The sequence below is a fragment of the Oncorhynchus keta genome, chromosome 4 (genome assembly GCF_023373465.1).
Source record: "Oncorhynchus keta strain PuntledgeMale-10-30-2019 chromosome 4, Oket_V2, whole genome shotgun sequence".
Lineage (NCBI taxonomy): Eukaryota > Metazoa > Chordata > Actinopteri > Salmoniformes > Salmonidae > Oncorhynchus > Oncorhynchus keta.
Window position 1 is genome coordinate 10,478,000 of NC_068424.1, and position 12,937 is coordinate 10,490,936.

The 12,937-nt window shown below is 45.6% G+C and overlaps 1 protein-coding gene across 2 annotated transcripts in view; it reads right to left on the reverse strand.

Annotated features, from left to right (window-relative positions):
• Positions 1-7,328: 7,328 nt before the first annotated feature.
• LOC118373001 (uncharacterized) overlaps positions 7,329-12,937 on the reverse strand; it is a 41,789-nt gene continuing 36,180 nt past the window's right edge. Inside the window, exons 4-6 of one of the 2 annotated variants that reach the window (XM_052500239.1) lie at positions 11,134-11,354; positions 7,981-8,156; positions 7,329-7,444 (exon numbers count right to left, since the gene is read on the reverse strand). The gene's annotated coding sequence lies outside the window, so the exon portion shown is untranslated. Of the gene's footprint in view, positions 7,445-7,510; positions 7,646-7,980; positions 8,157-11,133; positions 11,355-12,937 lie in introns of those variants that run through there. The other variant, XM_052500237.1, reaches the window with a different exon arrangement.

Genomic DNA, 12,937 nt, shown 5'->3' on the forward strand with positions numbered 1-12,937 from the left:
TGGAGGCTATATACAGGGTGTACCGGTACAGAGTCAATGTGGAGGCTATATACAGGGGGTACCGGTACAGAGTCAATGTGGAGGCTATATACAGGGTGTACCAGTACAGAGTCAATGTGGAGGCTATATACAGGGGGTACCGGTACAGAGTCAATGTGGAGGCTATATACAAGGGGTACCGGTACAGAGTCAATGTGGAGGCTATATACAGGGTGTACCGGTACAGAGTCAATGTGGAGGCTATATACAGGGTGTACCGGTACAGAGTCAATGTGGAGGCTATATACAAGGGGTACCGGTACAGAGTCAATGTGGAGACTATATACAGGGTGTACCAGTACAGAGTCAATGTGGAGGCTATATACAGGGGGTACCGGTACAGAGTCAATGTGGAGGCTATATACAGGGGGTACCGGTACAGAGTCAATGTGGAGGCTATATACAGGGGGTACCGGTACAGAGTCAATGTGGAGGCTATATACAGGGGGTACCGGTACAGAGTCAATGTGGAGGCTATATACAGGGGGTACCGGTACAGAGTCAATGTGGAGGCTATATACAGGGGGTACCGGTACAGAGTCAATGTGGAGGCTATATACAGGGGGTACCACTACAGAGTCAAAGTGTGGGGGCACCGGAGTCAAGGTAATTGAGGTAATTATGTACATGTAGGTAGAGGTATTAAAGTGGCTATGCGTAGATAATAACAAAGAGAAGCAGCAGCATGGGGGGATGTTCAATGCGAATAGCCTGGGTAGCCATTTAATTAGCTGTTCAGGAGGCTTATGGCTTGGGGGTAGAAGCTGTCTAGAAGCCTCTTGGACCTAGACTTGGCCCTCCGGTATCGCTTGCCGTGCAGTAGCAGAGAGAAAAGTCTGACTAGGGTGGCTGGAGTCTTTGACGATTTTTAAGGCTTTCCTCTGACCACGCCTGGTATAGAGATCCTGGACGACAGAAAGCTTGACCCCGGTGATATACTGGGCCATTCGCACTTACCTCTGTAGTGCCTTGCGGTCGAAGGCCGAGCAGTTGCCGTACCAGGCAGTGATGTACTGGGCAGTACTCACTACCCTCTGTAGTGCCTTGCGGTCGGAGGCTGAGCAGTTGCCGTACCAGGCAGTGATGCAACCATTCAGGATTCTCTCGATGGTGCAGCTGTAGAACCTTTTGAGGATCTCAGGACCCATGACAAACCTTTTCAGTCTCCTGAGGGGGAATAGGTTTTGTCGTGTCCTCCTCACAAATGTCTTGGTGGTGTTCTTGGACCATGTTAGTTTGTTGGTGATGTGGACGCCAAGGAACTTGAAGCTCTCAACCATCTCCACTACAGCCCCGTCGATGAGAATGGGGGCGTGCTTGAATGGGAACAATTGCAATCAATATATATATATATATTTACGCTCAGTGTGTTGTCTTGATCGCTGTTGAAAAGTTGTTTATTTTGTAGAATTGTCCATCTCTCTTTCTTTCTTTCTCACTCTCTCTCTCTCCGTCAGTTAGAGGGGATAGTTCAGAGCGACATTCATTCACGGCGGTTGTCGTTCTTCGCATTCAGTGATATTGAATTCCCAGCTGCAGACTAGTAATTAATATCAAAGACTTGTTCTTATTCTGTCGGTATCGATAGTCTAAGAGTTTAACCACGTGGTATGGTTAAAAGATTCAGCAATGGTCTGCAACCTTTGTCCTTCCGTGATTGAGAGGAACATGGTCTACTTGAGGAATTCTCAAGATTGGGTTTTTATTCGGAATGGCAGAAAAGGGGCTGTCCCAGGATGCCCGACCCTAACTGGGCTCACGGGCGGTCCTCTGATTTAGTTCAACTCAAAAGGGAATTGGATTTTCCTTCATTAAACAGTCCAAAATCACATTACACAATTTCACAAACAGTATCATACTCACTCATTAATCTTATACAACAACTAGATGTAAACCTCATATCTGAGGCTTTTATATAAACAGCATTTTGGTAATGTGGCCGCACCGTCTCCCATGAGCTTCTCCAAGTTGTAACAAACGGTCCAGTTCGTAGCTTGATTCTTCACAGATCTTTTATACCTTCTCCGGAACGTAAACGTTGTTCGGACCTCAAGTTCTGTGAGGTGGAAAAATTCCTTTGTTCTCTATGAAACTTCACTCTATCTCTATACTGTGTGGCCATGAGGAGATCCTCTCCTCGGGAATTTACGACCTCTCTCTGATCACAGCAGTCTGGTTGTAGAAGCAGAGAGCGGGGGATGGTGCTCGCTGTACCCAAAGAGGGCAACGTCATGACAACGGTGATCAGGCCTACCACTGTTGTGTCATCAGCAAACTTAATGATGGTGTTGGAGTCGTGCCTGTCCGTGCAGTCATGAGTGAACAGGGAGTACAGGAGGGGACTGAACACACACCCCTGAGGGGCCCCTATGTTGAGGATCAGCGTTGCGGATGTGTTGTTACCTACCCTTACCACCTGGGGGTGGTCAGGAATTCCAGGATCCAGTTGCAGAGGGATCCTTAGCTTAGTGATGAGCTTTGAGGTCACTATGGTGTTGAATGCTGAGCTGTAGTCAATGAATATCATTCTCACATAGGTGTTCCTTTTGTCCAGTATGTCCAGTATGTCATTCCAGTCAATAATTTGGGATTGAAAAGGCCTGGGAAGTCTAACCAGCCACAGTGTGAGTATAAACCACATTTGATCACGTTCAAATTTTCTCAGGACCCAAATCTATGGGCATATTAATGAAAACATGTTATGTTTCCCCTCACCCAGATGTTATCAGCTTCTCTGGGCTTCCTGCAGCTGTGGTTGTTATCAGTAGGCTTCTCTGGGCTTCCTGCAGCTGTGGTTGATATCAGTATGCTTCCCTGGGCTTCCTGTAGCTGTGGTTGTTATCAGTGGCTTCCTGTAGCTGTGGTTGTTATAGGTGGCTTCTCTGGGCTTCCTGTAGCTGTGGTTGTTATCAGTGGCTTCTCTATGCTTCCTGTAGCTGTGGTTGATATCAGTAGGCTTCTCTGTGCTTCCTGCAGCTGTGGTTGTTATCAGTGGCTTCTCTGGGCTTCCTGTAGCTGTGGTTGTTATCAGTGGCTTCTCTATGCTTCCTGTAGCTGTGGTTGATATCAGTAGGCTTCTCTGTGCTTCCTGCAGCTGTGGTTGTTATCAGTGGCTTCTCTGGGCTTCCTGTAGCTGTGGTTGATATCAGTAGGCTTCTCTAGGCTTCCTGTAGCTGTGGTTGTTATCAGTAGGCTTCTCTGGCTTTCCTGTAGCTGTGGTTGATATCAGTAGGCTTCTCTGGGCTTCCTGTAGGTGTGGTTGTTATCAGTGGCTTCTCTGGGCTTCCTGTAGTTGTGGTTGATATCAGTGGCTTCTCTTGGTTTCCTGTAGCTGTGATTGTTATCAGTGGCTTCCTGTAGCTGTGGTTGTTATCAGTGGCTTCTCTGGGCCTCCTGTAGCTGTGGTTGTTATCAGTGGCTTCCTGTAGCTGTGGTTGTTATCAGTGGCTTCTCTGGGCCTCCTGTAGCTGTGGTTGTTATCAGTAGGCTTCTCTGGGCCTCCTGTAGCTGTGGTTGTTATCAGTAGGCTTCTCTGGGCCTCCTGTAGCTGTGGTTGTTATCAGTGGCTTCCTGTAGCTGTGGTTGTTATCAGTGGCTTCTCTGGGCCTCCTGTAGCTGTGGTCGTTATCAGTAGGCTTCTCTGGGCCTCCTGTAGCTGTGGTTGTTATCAGTAGGCTTATCTGGGCCTCCTGTAGCTGTGGTCGTTATCAGTAGGCTTCTCTGGGCCTCCTGTAGCTGTGGTTGTTATCAGTAGGCTTCTCTGGGCCTCCTGTAGCTGTGGTTGTTATCAGTGGCTTCTCTGGGCCTCCTGTAGCTGTGGTTGTTATCAGTAGGCTTCTCTGGGCTTCCTGTAGCTGTGGTTGTTATCAGTGGCTTCTCTGGGCTTCCTGTAGCTGTGGTTGTTATCAGTTGCTTCCTGTAGCTGGGGTTGTTATCAGTGGCTTCTCTAGGCTTCCTGCAGCTGTGGTTGTTATCAGTGGCTTCCTGTAGCTGTGGTTGTTATCAATGGCTTCTCTAGGCTTCCTGCAGCTGTGGTTGTTATCAGTATCAGACTGAAGCACAGACTAATTGTGCACGTTGACAAATCATTCAGGGTTTTTTGGTGGTAGTGGTGGTGGCGGTGGCGGTGGTGGTGGGTATGAGCTTCCATATAAAACAGCTCTTCGAGGTAAATTCACTTAATTTGTTTTCAGTACCAGTTAGCTGTTACTACTTGCAATGATTTGCATGATACTGAATAAAATGAAGCCTGGTTTGTTGTAATGTTGGGATAACGTGGGTTAACGTTCATTTATGGTAGGACAACGTTACCTGATGAAGAAATGCTGCTGTAACAATTAACCCTGTGCTTTTGTCTAAAATGTAATGAATGTAGCCTACAGACGACAAAATAAACCATGTAATTGTCTGCATTTACATGCTTGTGAATTGTTGCGTTATTCAAGAGTGTATTAAAAGAAACGTTTATGTCATTGTTGAATAGTTTGTGCTCACTGGCTAGCGGCTACTATGATATTTACGGTCAATTTGAGCTGTGGACCAAGAATGTCGAGTTGCCAGCCACAACGAAAGCCAAGGCAAGGATGTAACGTGAATTGAGAAGTAGTACTGTCTTTTACCACCACACTCCTCAGACTCTCCTATCTCGTTATGGGAATAGGGCCAAAGAGAGCCGAGGGTGTGAGTATGACAGTAAATAGATTATACTTGCTTGACATTCCTGCTATTTGCACTGTCACTCTGACATTTGCTGTGATCAACGTAGTGAAAGATCCTGCTTGTCAAGGGACTTTTTCACATTCAATTATAGAGACGGAGAGAGCTGGAGACATAGAGAGAGAGAGAGAGCGAGAGAGAGAGAGAGAGCGAGAGCGAGAGCGAGAGAGCGAGAGCGAGAGAGAGAGAGCGAGAGAGCGAGAGAGAGACAGAGAGAGAGACAGAGAGAGAGAGAGAGACAGAGAGAGAGAGAGAGAGAGAGAGAGAGAGAGAGAGAGAAGGAACGAGAGAAAGAAACTGCCATTTGCTTTTCATTGTCAGTTCTTGTGATCTCAAGCACACGAGTTATAGTTCATGGTGTCCCTCAGAATGTCGAGTCCAGAAAGAAGTACTGGTTTAATAAGGAACTTTGGAGCAGAGAAAAGCAATATGAACTTTTGACTGAATGTCTCTCCACTCTTCCAGTCAGCATTTGACAAAATCTGTCCATGAAATAATAACTTTTACTTCTCACTCTCCTTTCCTCCGTGTTCTTGTTCTGATATTGTGTGTGTGCGTCGTGTGTGTGTGTTGTCTCTGTTCACACGGCATGAGCCCGGCTGGACCCAGCTGTGACCCACTGGGCTCATCAGACACCGCCTCCTGATCCAAAGACCACTAGGAAATGAAGTTCTGGACACAGTGGTGGAAAAAGTACTAAATTCTCATACTTGAGTAAAAGTATAGATACATTAATAGAAAATGATTCAAGTAAAAGTGAGTCATCCAGTAAAATACTACTTGAGTAAAATTATAAAAGTACCTAAGTATCAAAAGTAAATGTATTTGCTAAAATATACTTAAGTATCAAAAGTAAAGGTACAAATAATTTTAAAAAAATCCTTATAAAACAAACCGTCCAACAATTCTATTGTTTTTTCAAATGTATTTACGGATACTCAGACATCATTTACAAACAAAGAATTTGTGTTTAGTGAGTCAGATCAGAGGCAGTAGGGATGACCAGTGATGTTCTCTGTTTAGTGAGTCCACCAGATCAGAGGCAGTAGGGATGACTAGAGATGTTCTCTGTTTAGTGAGTCCACCAGATCAGAGGCAGTCGGGATGACCAGAGATGTTCTCCGTTTAGTGAGTCCACCAGATCAGAGATAGTAGGGATGACCAGAGATGTTCTCTAGGTAAGTGCCTGATTTTTATTTATTTTTTTATTTCACCTTTATTTAACTAGGTTGGCTAGTTGAGAACAAGTTCTCATTTGCAACTGCGACCTGGCCAAGATAAAGCATAGCAGTGTGAACAGACAACACAGAGTTACACATGGAGTAAACAATTAACAAGTCAATAACACAGTAGAAAAAAAGGGGGAGTCTATATACAATGTGTGCAAAAGGCATGAGGAGGTAGGCAAATAATTACAATTTTGCAGATTAACACTGGAGTGATAAATGATCAGATGGTCATGTACAGAGATATTGGTGTGCAAAAGAGCAGAAAAGTAAATAAATAAAAACAGTATGGGGATGAGGTAGGTGCAAATGGGTGGGCTATTTACCAATAGACTATGTACAGCTGCAGCGATCGGTTAGCTGCTCAGATAGCTGATGTTTGAAGTTGGTGAGGGAGATGAAAGTCTCCAACTTCAGCGATTTTTGCAATTCGTTCCAGTCACAGGCAGCAGAGTACTGGAACGAAAGGCGGCCAAATGAGGTGTTGGCTTTAGGGATGATCAGTGAGATACACCTGCTGGAGCGTGTGCTACGGATGGGTGTTGCCATCGTGACCAGTGAACTGAGATAAGGCGGAGCTTTACCTAGCATGGACTTGTAGATGACCTGGAGCCAGTGGGTCTGGCGACGAATATGTAGCGAGGGCCAGCCGACTAGAGCATACAAGTCGCAGTGGTGGGTGGTATAAGGTGCTTTAGTGACAAAACGGATGGCACTGTGATAAACTGCATCCAGTTTGCTGAGTAGAGTGTTGGAAGCCATTTTGTAGATGACATCGCCGAAGTCGAGGATTGGTAGGATAGTCAGTTTTACTAGGGTAAGCTTGGCGGCGTGAGTGAAGGAGGCTTTGTTGCGGAATAGAAAGCCGACTCTTGATTTGATTTTCGATTGGAGATGTTTGATATGAGTCTGGAAGGAGAGTTTGCAGTCTAGCCAGACACCTAGGTACTTATAGATGTCCACATATTCAAGGTCGGAACCATCCAGGGTGGTGATGCTAGTCGGGCATGCGGGTGCAGGCAGCGATCGGTTGACCATTTTCCTCTCCTATTAAGCATATATATATATATATATATAAATAGTAAAGTAAAGTACAGATGCCCCCCAAAACAACTTAAGTAGTACTTTAAATTATTTTTCTTAATTACTTTACACCACTGCAAATACACATATCTCCAGATATACAGTCTGAATGCACCAACAAAAAGGAGAAAAATGCCCCAGCAAGGCACACACACTAAACCTATTTCCATTATCTCTACTACATTTCACAATGAAAAAGCGGTAGTGTAGAAATGCAATCAGTGCTGTTCTGGCTGGGTCGCTGACCTGATCGGGGTCATCATCTGGTGGGGCAGGTGAAGCAGACAGATGACAGTGTTCTTGGGTCGCTGACCTGATCGGGGTCGTCATCTGGTGGCGCAGGTGAAGCAGACAGATGACAGTGTTCTTGGGTCGCTGACCTGATCGGGGTCGTCATCTGGTGGCGCAGGTGAAGCAGACAGATGACAGTGTTCTTGGGTCGCTGACCTGATCGGGGTCGTCATCTGGTGGCGCAGGTGAAGCAGACAGATGACAGTGTTCTTGGGTCGCTGACCTGATCGGGGTCGTCATCTGGTGGCGCAGGTGAAGCAGACAGATGACAGTGTTCTTGGGTCGCTGACCTGATCGGGGTCATCATCTGGTGGCGCAGGTGAAGCAGACAGATGACAGTGTTCTTGGGTCGCTGACCTGATCGGGGTCGTCATCTGGTGGCGCAGGTGAAGCAGACAGATGACAGTGTTCTTGGGTCGCTGACCTGATCGGGGTCGTCATCTGGTGGGGCAGGTGAAGCAGACAGATGACAGTGTTCTTGGGTCGCTGACCTGATCGGGGTCGTCATCTGGTGGCGCAGGTGAAGCAGACAGATGACAGTGTTCTTGGGTCGCTGACCTGATCGGGGTCGTCATCTGGTGGGGCAGGTGAAGCAGACAGATGACACTGTTCTTGGGTCGCTGACCTGATCGGGGTCGTCATCTGGTGGGGCAGGTGAAGCAGACAGATGACAGTGTTCTTGGGTCGCTGACCTCATCGGGGTCGTCATCTGGTGGCGCAGGTGAAGCAGACAGATGACAGTGTTCTTGACGACTCCTTTCCCCGTGAAGGACATAACGCTACGTAGAACGACGAGATCACCTGGAGGATGACAACAAGGGTCGATGTTATTCCCAATATGAAATCTATTCAGAGACATGGATCCGAATCAACGTGACCCTGAACAGCTTCTACTCCCAAGCTATTAGACAGCTAAATAGTTAACCAAATAGCTGATTTGACCCTTTTTGCACTAACTTTGCCTCATCACACACGCTGCTGTTACTGTTGACCATCTGTCACTTCATTCCTAGTTATATGTACATATCTACCTCAATTACCTCGTACCCCTGCACATGGACTCTACTGGTACCCAGTTTATAGCCAAGTTATTACCTCATACCCTGCACATGGACTCTACTGGTACCCAGTGTTTATAGTGAGGTTATTACCTCATACCCCTACAAATGTACTCTACTGGTACCCCGTGTTTATAGCCAAGGTTATTACCTCATACCGCTGCACATCAACTCTACTGGTACCCAGTGTTTATAGCCAGGTTATTACCTCATACCCCTGCACATGGACTCTACAGGTATCCAGTTTATAGCCATGTTATTACCTCGTACCCCTGCACATGGACTCTACTGGTACCCAGTGTTTATAGTGAGGTTATTACCTCGTACCCCTGCACATCAACTCTACTGGTACCCAGTGTTTATAGCCATGTTATTACCTCGTACCCCTGCACATGGACTCTACTGGTACCCAGTGTTTATAGCCATGTTATTACCTCGTACCCCTGCACATTGACTCTACAGGTACCCAGTTTATAGCCAGGTTATTACCTCGTACCCCTGCACATGGACTCTACAGGTACCCAGTTTATAGCCAGGTTATTACCTCGTACCCCTGCACATCAACTCTACTGGTACCCAGTGTTTATAGCCATGTTATTACCTCGTACCCCTGCACATGGACTCAACTGGTACCCAGTTTATAGCCAAGTTATTACCTCGTACCCCTGCACATTGACTCTACTGGTACCCAGTTTATAGCCAAGTTATTACCTCGTACCCCTGCACATGGACTCTACTGGTACCCAGTGTATAGCCAAGTTATCTTTACTCATTGTGTATTCATTATTACTTTAATTATTACGTGTTTAACTTTTCTATTATTTCTCTATTTCCTTTCTCTCTCTGTTGTTGGGAAACACCCATAAGTAAATATTTCACTGTTAGTCTACATCTGTTGATAACGAAGCATGGGACAAATACAGTTTTAATACCTATTTTAATAACTAGTTATTTTAATAACTAATTCAGTTAATTCAGAAAGGAGTCAGACATTACAATTGTCCTTATGACCCTAACCCTGCTCGGGGCTGGAAGGGTGCAGGGCACTGAGGCCACTGATGAAATTAGTGGAGGCTGCTGAGGGGAAGACGGCTCATAATAATGTCTGGAACGGAGCAAATGGAATGGCATCAACCATATGAGAACCATGTGTTTGTTGTATTTGATACCATTCAAACTATTACGCTCCAGCCATTACCACAAGACCTGTCCTCCCCAATTAAGGTGAGGGATGGGAAAGACAGGGTGAAGGATGGGAGAGACAGGGTGAGGGATGGGAGAGACAGGGTGAGGGATGGGAGAGACAGGGTGAGGGATGGGAGAGACAGGGTGAGGGATGGGAGAGACAGGGTGAGGGATGGGAGAGACAGGGTGAGGGATAGGATAGACAGGGTGAGGGATAGGAGAGACAGGGTGAGGGATGGGAGAAATGGGAAAGAGATGAGAGAGAGATGGGAGAGACAGGGTGAGGGATGGGAGAGACAGGGTGAGGAATAGGAGAGACAGGGTGAGGGATGGGAGAGACAGGGTGAGGGATAGGAGAGACAGGGTGAGGGATGGGAGAGACAGGGTGAGGGATGGGAGAGACAGGGTGAGGGATGGGAGAGACAGGGTGAGGGATAGGATAGACAGGGTGAGGGATAGGAGAGACAGGGTGAGGGATGGGAGAAATGGGAAAGAGATGAGAGAGAGATGGGAGAGACAGGGTGAGGGATGGGAGAGACAGGGTGAGGAATAGGAGAGACAGGGTGAGGGATGGGAGAGACAGGGTGAGGGATAGGAGAGACAGGGTGAGGGATGGGAGAGACAGGGTGAGGAATAGGAGAGACAGGGTGAGGGATGGGAGAGACAGGGTGAGGGATAGGAGAGACAGGGTGAGGGATGGGGGAGACAGGGTGAGGGATGGGAGAGACAGGGTGAGGGTTAGGAGAGACAGGGTGAGGGATGGGGGAGACAGGGGGTGAGAGACCAAAGCTTGGGCTCATCAATCAATCCAATTTATTTCATAAAGCTCTGTTTACATCAGCAGTTGACACAAAGTTCTATACAGAAACTAAAACCAGCCTAAAACCCCAAAGAGCAAGCAAAGCAGAAGCATGGTGGCTAGGAAAAAAATCCCTAGAAAGACAGGATCCTAGGAATAAACCTAGTGAGAAACCATGCTCTGAGGGGTGGCCAGTCCTCTTCTGGCTGTGCCTGGTGGGGATTGAGAGTCCTTGGCCATTAAGGCCACACCATACTCTTCTGTGTTAGGTTGTACTGGGGAAATGCAAGGTATATCCTAGTGTGAGAGGTGCTGTTTCTCCAGACTGTCCCAGGCTAAGCCAGACTAGGTTTGCTGTGCTCTGTTTTCTCATGCTGAACTAAGCTACACTGAGCACTACTTTGCTTAGCTGAACAAAACAGTTCTCTGCTGTTGGCTATGGCTTGAACCAGATGGAACCAGCTGGGAGGACATCTCATCAACACCTTACCATGTTGTTGTCTAAATATTATTAAATCAATAACCAACTGCATTTATTCATGTTTAGTATGAGATTGTGGTTTGATTTAATTAATTCCAAAGGTATTTTATCCCTCATAATTTCTAGAGTGCTGATAATTCAATACATCTCATTAATTCTGCAGGTATTTTTTTACTTTGACTCATTTCTGGAGGCCGCAGACTCCATCTGGCCCAAACTGCACAGAGAGGAGAGAGCTTTGGGGAGAACACACACCTCCATCAGTCCGCTGAGATCCTGGGTGCAGAGAGACTGGGGCTCCATGCTAGGGCAGTGTGAGCTCCAGCCGGGATGAGTCGCGAGGTTGACCATGCCCAGCAGAGTTCTTTCTAGGCTGGGAGGCAATAAAAGTGTGGGCACCTGCACACACCAGCAGGCACTGGGGCAACCGCACCGCCAGCTGGCTTTCAAAGAGCCCTGCCAACACCAAGCATAACCTGGAGGGGGGAGAGAAGAGACGCAGGGAGGGAGGGAGGAAGAGGAAGAGGGAGGAGTAGGAGGAAGAGAGAGGAGTATGAGAGAAAGCAGAGAAAATAAGAGGGAGGGAGAGAGAGTGTGTGAGAATGAGGAAGGTGGACAGGAGCAATTATGACCATCTATAATCTGGTTAACATCAAGGAAAAAGTCCAGAAATATTACCATCTACAATCAGGTTAACATCAAGGAAAAAGTCCAGAAATATTACCATCTACAATCAGGTTAACATCATGGAAAAACTCCAGAAATATTACAATCTACAATCAGGTTAACATCAAGGAAAAATTACAGAAATATGACCATCTACAATCAGGTTAACATCAAGGAAAAAGTCCAGAAATATTTCCATCTACAATCAGGTTAACATCAAGCAAAAAGTCTACAACCGTTGGAAGCAGCTGGCTAGTGGTGAAAAGTCAGTGGTGTTGCTGCAATGTACCTAGGCATTTCTGACTGAGGGAGGAGAGAACTGTACATGATTTTAACTGCACTGTGTTATATTAGCAGTATAGCTCACCACACCAGGATGAGCTGGTTCTGTACAGAACAGTTAAAGCATGAACAACTCAGTTTGATGAGTCATAAACACTATAGACAACAACCCAGTTTGATGAGTCATATACACTATAGACAACAACTCAGTTTGATGAGTCATAAACACTATAGACAACAACTCAGTTTGATGAGTCATAAACAATATAGACAACAACTCAGTTTGATGAGTCATAAACACTATAGGCAACAACTCAGTTTGATGAGTCATATACACTATAGACAACAACTCAGTTTGATGAGTCATAAACACTATAGACAACAACTCAGTTTGATGAGTCATATACACTATAGACAACAACTCAGTTTGATGAGTCATATACACTATAGACAACAACTCAGTTTGATGAGTCATAAACACTATAGAAAACAACTCAGTTTGATGAGTCATAAACACTATAGACAACAACTCAGTTTGATGAGTCATAAACACTATAGACAACAACCCAGTTTGATGAGTCATATACACTATAGACAACAACTCAGTTTGATGAGTCATATACACTATAGACAACAACTCAGTTTGATGAGTCATAAACACTATAGACAACAACCCAGTTTGATGAGTCATAAACACTATAGGCAACAACTCAGTTTGATGAGTCATAAACACTATAGACAACAACTCAGTTTGATGAGTCATATACACTATAGACAACAACTCAGTTTGATGAGTCATAAACACTATAGAAAACAACTCAGTTTGATGAGTCATAAACACTATAGACAACAACTCAGTTTGATGAGTCATAAACACTATAGACAACAACCCAGTTTGATGAGTCATATACACTATAGACAACAACTCAGTTTGATGAGTCATAAACACTATAGGCAACAACTCAGTTTGATGAGTCATAAACACTATAGACAACAACTCAGTTTGATGAGTCATAAACACTATAGACAACAACCCAGTTTGATGAGTCATATACACTATAGACAACAACTCAGTTTGATGAGTCATAAACACTATAGACAACAACCCAGT